This window comes from Cyprinus carpio, chromosome B18 (genome assembly GCF_018340385.1).
Source record: "Cyprinus carpio isolate SPL01 chromosome B18, ASM1834038v1, whole genome shotgun sequence".
Lineage (NCBI taxonomy): Eukaryota > Metazoa > Chordata > Actinopteri > Cypriniformes > Cyprinidae > Cyprinus > Cyprinus carpio.
In genome coordinates, this window is record NC_056614.1 from 7,828,476 (window position 1) to 7,836,078 (window position 7,603).

The 7,603-nt window shown below is 37.5% G+C and overlaps 1 long non-coding RNA gene across 1 annotated transcript; it reads left to right on the forward strand.

The window, feature by feature from the left end:
- Nucleotides 1–6,442: 6,442 nt before the first annotated feature.
- LOC122140371 lies at nucleotides 6,443–7,193 on the forward strand. Its single transcript, XR_006157020.1, has 3 exons — nucleotides 6,443–6,517; nucleotides 6,907–7,014; nucleotides 7,137–7,193. It is a non-coding gene; the product is annotated as an uncharacterized LOC122140371 (long non-coding RNA).
- The last annotated feature ends 410 nt before the right edge of the window (nucleotides 7,194–7,603 follow it).

Here is a 7,603-nt window from a genome sequence, read left to right on the forward strand (position 1 = left end):
TTCGTATTACTACACGTAAACAGTAGTTTTAGCTACTTTGAAATACGTACATATTTAATAGTCACATTCACAGCAGATAATTTTCTCTTACATTAACAATGGTTTTACTATAGTAAAAGTGCAGTAACCATGGATTGATTGTCATTTTTTAACCCACAGTTTGACTACAAATATGTGGTTAAAAGGTTAGTGTAATAAAATCATGGTTAATTTTCATGTGTTTTCTGATAAACACAATGCAGTGCAAAATTCTAATACATCATATTGAATTTTCATACACTGTCCCCAATTTTAAAGATTTTTTTTTAAATTAATTAAATTCTATTTATTTAATTTGGAGTGTAGAGAAAAGCCTTACAAACCGTATCCATTAGCCTATATTAAACTGCAATGTTAAAGTTAAATAACAACGTTCCCTTTACTACAGACAACAAAAATCCCAAATATATAGTATTAATAATATATCAAATTTAAAATGGGAAATATTGTGCTGAATGTAGAATTTGAAGACAATAACTATAATAACTAAGTACAAAATAAAAAATATATATTTTATATATATATAAAGAAACATGGGTGTTGAATGTTGAATAATTTAATTTGTCAAGCCTTTTGGTAGAGCATGTAGAACAAGGTAAAATATATGGTATTGTTAAATACATTAAAGAAATAGGATTAATCAGGAGATTTTTTATATATATGTATATACAGTATTCGTTGCTTACATATTAGTGCTTCACATTCCAGTCCAGTTGGTGGTGGTAAATGCACCAAAAGTTGGTTTGGCATCTGCCATAAAACTTTATTATAAGAAGAGTAATATGATTTGTAAATAAAAAGATGTATAATGAGTATAGTAAGAATTTTGTATGTTAATATTGTTTTCTTTATTTGCAGAGCTTATTGTGAAATAAGTCATGCAGTGGAAATGTAAGTATTGGATTTTTTATTTATTTTGTGAAAAGAGAGCTTTCCTTTTGAAGCATTTTGAAATTCTTGAGCAAGTTAAATATGTTAAATGGGTCATATGATGCCGCTAAAAAGAACATTATTTTGTGTATTTGGTGTAATGAAATGTGTTTATGTGGTTTAAGGTTCAAAAAACACCTTATTTTCCACATACTGTACATTATTGTTTCTCCTCTATGCCCAGCCTTCTGAAACGGGCCGATTTTTACAAGACTCATCGCTCTGAAAAGCGAGGTGTGATGTGACTGGCTAGCTATCCAGTGCTTTGTGATTGGCCGAATACCTCAAGCGTGTGATATAAATTTTACACTCCTTAACATATTGTGATGCCCTGTCCAGCCGGAGTGATGAGACATAAACATAAAACCCATTATAAACGTGATATAAACATGATTTCTAGTCGTGTCCTTTTTTGGAAGGCCAAACAAAGTAGTTTCGCTTTCTCAACGAAACAGCCTCACACACCGCAGCCTTGAGTGAGCGAAGGGCGGAGGCCTAGAGTGAGCCGCAGTCTAGAGTGAGCAGAGGCCGGCTTGAGTGAGCAGAGGGGGGTGGCCTTAAGAATGGTGCGGCCGGCGGATTACGGAGGAGCTTGCAGCAACCACATGTGACGACCCCAGGCTGGACTACGCTTCGTCGACTGTGAAATCCGATCCAGCAATCCACAGTGCAAAAGTTGATATATTTCCTCAGCAACCAGCATGGATCAGCTCCAGGCATGACGAAGCGGATATGATCCTCTTTTGGAAGGCCAAATAAAGTAGTTTCACTTTCACAGTAAAACACATAGCGTCAATACGACATGGCAGCGGCGGCAATAACAATACTACAACGAAAATAAAAGGTACTCCTTTCTTTGCGTGAACATTTGGGCGGATCTTCACAGATCTTCTTTATGCAACAAGAGCTGGTAATACTCCAAAGAGTAAGGAAAAATTGAAATTGCATCATATGACCCCTTTAAGCTTCAATGTTTCTTTCTTAAACTAAACTGTTTTACTGTCATATTAACTAATATATTAACTACTTTGATATTTCATTCTCTGTTTTAATATTTTTTTCATAGCACTGTCATTGCATTTTTGAAATACATTTATTCAGACTAATTTGACATTTCATTCTGTTTTAACTTTTCTTTCCAGAGCATAGTAGTTCTTTGCGGCCTTTCTCTCAGAGAAGAAACCCTGTTTTTCAAAACAATTTACCTTTTTCTGTTTCATTCAAAAATCCCACACACATCACATATAGGCTATCAATTACACTTCATTCAACTCATTCAATTATCTTGCACCAGATTAGCAACCTCTGAATTTATTTCATTTTTTAACTTAAGCCCACAAACATTTTAAAATTATTTTAATTGAAGTTATACATTGTTGAACATTGGTCGAAAAAAATTTTTTTTCTCATAGAACAATGTTATATTGTGACACTTTTTTTTTTTGTTTGTTTGCATTGTCACAATTAATTTTTCCAATAAATTGATGTTGATTGTTAGTTTCAGCTCAAAGATTGTCAAACAGTCAGGATCATTGATAGAGTTTAGTTGCACTTGCATTGCACATTTTTGGTGCTTTTTGCGCTTCAAAAAGTATTAATCCTATGTTAAAAAAAAATACCTATTTAGAATTTAGCGGAGCTTGAATGACATTGTTTGGTACACTGTACTTCCTGTAGACAATAAAAAATGTTTGACAACAGTTCGGTTGTTGCTTACTTGCTAATTTTAAGGCAGTCGGACTCGGTTTCCTCATATTTTCCAAGTAATGTGAACACTGATAAGAAGTTAACACAACTAATTATTTTAAGTTAACAGTACTTAAGTATACTTTATAAACAAGTTTTCTGTACACACTGTTTTAAGTTATGCAAACTTAAAATTACACTACGTAGAAATGTTAAGGCAATCGGTCAACTTATTACATTTTAAAGTGTAATACTAGATTTAGTTTGGAAAAATGGATTTTTCTTATTTCATTGCGATGGGGCTTTTTTTGTATCTGTTGTTTGCCTGCAGCATCCATGGGACTGTATGCCGTGTGAGGACACAGTATTCCAGAGATACATTAATGATTAATGCAGCTAAACCGTTTTTTTTTTTTTTTAAGGTGGTGTTAGATTGCGCTTGAGGAAGCAGCGGCTCACCCAGGTTCCTCTGCCCACGGTTATTATAGGAAAGATTCAGTTCCTGAGAAATAAAGTGGATGAACATCAGGGAAATGTTTGTTACCAGCAGGATTTTAGGAACTGCTGCATTATGGCATTTAATGAAACGTGGCTCACTGAGTGTGACCAGGACATCGACTTATCCATTGATGAATTTGGAGCTCCTTTTTATCTGGATCCTGTGTTGCCAACTTAGCAATTTTGTTGCAAGATTTAGCAACTTTTCTTTCAAAAAGCACCTAGCAACAAATTTAGCTATTTTTAAAAAGTTTTTGGCAACTTTTGTTAAGTGACTCAAATGATAAAAAAGGCACATATTTTCATCTAACTTACACAAAATGAGGAAACCACTGAACAGCTAACCGGCTGGAGAGAGCTGGAGAAAGATGCCAATACAGTACAAACATCAAATGTACATTAAGTTGCTAGTTCCAATTGGTCAATAATAAATGCACATTTATGATACAGCATGTTATTAGCTTGTATATATATAATTGTTGTTCAGTTAGGTATACTGAAAGAAAAAAAATATGTGAAAAAACTGAAAAGGTACTAATCATTTTCTGCCAAAATGTTATCCATTAAGAAGTAACCCTGTAACCTTAAAACACAAAATGCAATGTGGATTTTAAAATACAGGTAAAACACCTGTGAAAAATAAGTATTGTTCTTTCATATAAACAGTACATTGTGTCCTATTTTGCAGACTTTTGTGTAGCACACTAACGACAGGTACACTTCTTAAAACTATAATTGATCAGAATGTGCAGTTTTACTAGTTAATAAGAAAATACATAAAATGTGTGACTGTTCAATACATAAATGTTGTAAAAATTTAGATCATAAAGATGTAAAAATTAAAAAAAAAGTGTTGTGACATTTGCCAAGTATGGTAACCCATACTCGAATTGGTGCTCTGCATTTAACCCATCCAAGTGCATACACACAGCAGTGAGAAGTGAACACACACCCGGAGAGGTGGGCAGCTATATCCAGCGCCCGGGAGCAACTGGGGGTTCAGTGCCATGCTCAAGGGCACTTCAGCCATGGGTATTGAGGGTGGAAGAGAGCGCTGTTCATTCACTCCCCACCCACCAACTCCTGCAAGTTGTACAAGTCCAACTCTCTAACCATTAGGCCACAGCTTGCAAAAAAGCAAAAGATCAAGGACATAAGTATATGGTCTGAAGAATATGTGTCCTGTTTGCTGTAATGTTATAGCTGTACTGATTGGGACATTTTTAAACAATCCTGTGGTAATGATTTGGACTCACTGGTGGATGTAACATGCTCATATATTGCTTTTTGCAGAGACATGAAAATTCCCAGTAAGCGTGTTAAAATATATTCCAATAACAAACCCTGGGTTACTAAATCTATGAAGTCCTGCTTACAAAGGGAAAAAAAATGCCTTTAAACAGGGAGCAGCCTCTGATTTGTATTTGGCTACAAAAGAGCTGAAGATTGAAATTTTGAAAGCTAAACAAGATTATAAAGTTAAACTGGAGAACAAGATGGCTGCAAATAATTCTGGTTCGGCCTGGGTGAGTATGAAAAGTATAGCAGGCCTTCATAATAATTCAAACAGCAGCAGTCATGTTATGTTTGATGGTTTTAACTCTGATTTTGAATTTGCAAATGCTTTAAATAGTTTTTATTGTCGTTTTGATCATTTTGATTTTAGCAAAGAAATTGAGGAAATGAGTCTTAAACTTATGGATACTCTGCGATTCAACATTGATCTTCAGCATGTTGAAAATGCTTTTAATTCAGTAAAGGTGAACAAAAGCCCTGGGATTTTTAGGAAATGAGTCTTAACCTCACAAACGGGGCTGGAAACGTACGTACGCCAGTTCCCACGCAAAGGTTGTGATCTATAAAAAACAAACTTGACGGGAGAATGTGCGCACCTTTAAGCAAACTTTTGAGCCGTGCGTACGCACATTCTGGAGACAAAGGGAATTGGCGACACCGATGGGTGAGGTCGTGAACTGAAGTTAGAGTGTAGAAAATAACATGTGAGAAGAACGATTATAAGAATGAATGACATTTAATTTTCACTCCATTTCATACGTTATATCCACATTATCATGAAGATTAAATCCAACAGTGTTATTTGTGCCGATTGTTTTAGGCTATATACATCTAGTAAAATCCAAACGTATTCAAAATGTATTAAAAGTAAAATAAAATAATAATCAGCGCTGCCTTACAGTCACATTGTCCCACAACGGGAGCACAGGAGGACATGGCGCGATACATGTGATAGCCTACAGAATAGCATGAAATACCCTTTTATTAGAGAACTGCAGAACACAGTGTAAAAAAAGGAAATATTTTCCTTAATGTACATAGCCTATATCATAAAATGTCAAAGTCTGCAAATACAGTCATGAAGCACAATCGCTACTCATCATCGGTCCTAACTATTACGGTGTTCATTACAAAAACCGTCAAGAAGCATGTGTTCACTATAACATTTTCGTCTTAAATTTTCGCCCACAAATTAATTAAGTGATTTTGTCAAGGTGTTAACGATCAGTCTATTTGCTAGAAACATATAAATTCTCCGGTGACCCGGGTATGTAATGCTTCATGATGGCACTCCTGGCACTGTTGGAGGATTACGCTAATGGCAGAATAAGGAGAGAACGAGTTTTCAGGGACCATGATGATTTTCCTGGCCCATGATGATGACTGGCTAATAAGCCGATTTTAGATTCCCTAGAGCTGTGCTCTTGGATCTGTGTGCTGAATTGGGTCCAGTATTAGAGAGGGCAACACGCCGGAACCATGCCATCCCAGTCCAAATACAAGTCCTCACCACTCTGGGGTTCTGTGGCAACCGGCTGTTTGTTCCAGCGGGAATTGGCAGACAGGTAAATTAATAATATAAAAAAACTATAAGTAATCCTCAAATTTGTCTCTAAGACCTTTTTGTATATGAAATAATTCTATTGGAATCTATCATCTCACCCTATAGGTCTGGTATATCACAGCTCGTCCCTGAGTGCCATAATATCTGTCGTTTTAAATGGTATACTTAATATGGTTAGTCGATACATCAGGTTCCCCTACACTGTGCGAGAACAGGCCGAAATTAAAACGCAATTTGCAGCAATGTCTGGTTTCCCAAATGTAATCGGCGCAATTGACTGCACTCATGTTGCTATAAGGGCACCATCTGAAAATGAATTTGCTTATGTTAATAGAAAGCATGTGCATTTCTATTAATGTGCAAATCATATGTGACTCCAACATGACCCCTCACAAACATTGTGGCACGCTGGCCTGGTTCAACCACATGATTCCTTTATCTTGACACATAGCAGTGTAGGGAACAGACTAAATGCAGGCGCAGTACGTGATGGCTGGCTTCTTGGTGAGTTTAACAATATTAAAAAGTAGAAACCGTAACAATTGTTTTTAATATAATTATAACCTGCAGGCGACAGTGGCTACCCCCTGAGACGCTGGCTCCTCACCCCATTTTTAAACCCGCAGAGCGCAGAGGAAACATTATATAACGAGGTCCACTCTCGTGCCCGACGCGCAGTTGTGGAGCGTGCCATCGGCATCCTGAAATGCAGATGGCGTGCTCTGGATGCCTCGGGTGGGAATTTTATACATACAGCAAAAGGTGCAGATGGGTACAGATTTTTATACCATCCAGCAAAAGTGTGCAAGATTGTCAGGGCGTGTGGTGTTTTGCACAATAAGCACTGAGAAACGGTATTCCTCTCCCTCCTGATCTCCCTCTAACCACCCCAGCATTACGACCCCGAGCCACAGCCCCCTGGCCGACAAGAGGGATATCAACGAGGTGCAAGAATCCGTGAGGATGTCATGCGGCGTTTGTAAAGAAAGACAAAACTCAAGGTTCATGTTTTTAAACTGCATCTTTTAATGATTGTGCAATTTCTTGCATCACTTCTCTCATCTGCCGTAGCTCATCTGCAACCCGCGTTGACAGCGTTTATTGTCTCTCGCTGTAACTGCAGGACTGCGTCAGTGAGTACCCGACCACTTTTGGACGTGCCAGACGCAGAAGGGGCACTTTGCTTTGATACGCTGTGCATCTGCATCTGAGAACCCCTCACCCTGAACCTCCTGTTAATTTACAGCTTCAGACTCCGGAAGGACTGGAGGACAAACAATTGGAACATTTATCCATTTATCACCCCACACACTCAAATGTACAGCGTTAATGATTAAAAATCGGTTTAAACCTTGCTCCTCTGTTGTTTCAGTCACGTCAGTGTCTCCCTCCTTTTCCGACACAATACCAACACACGCTGACCTCCCCAATTATCCGCGATTTGCTGTCCACTGATGTGAGATCAGCTGTACATGGGCCCCCACCAGTTGGCAGCCACGCTCTCTGGCGGTGGGAGGACAGTTTTCCTCTTTGCCTCCACCTTGAATGAATGAGAATCTTTATTTCACATATTTTGCATACTAAGCACAT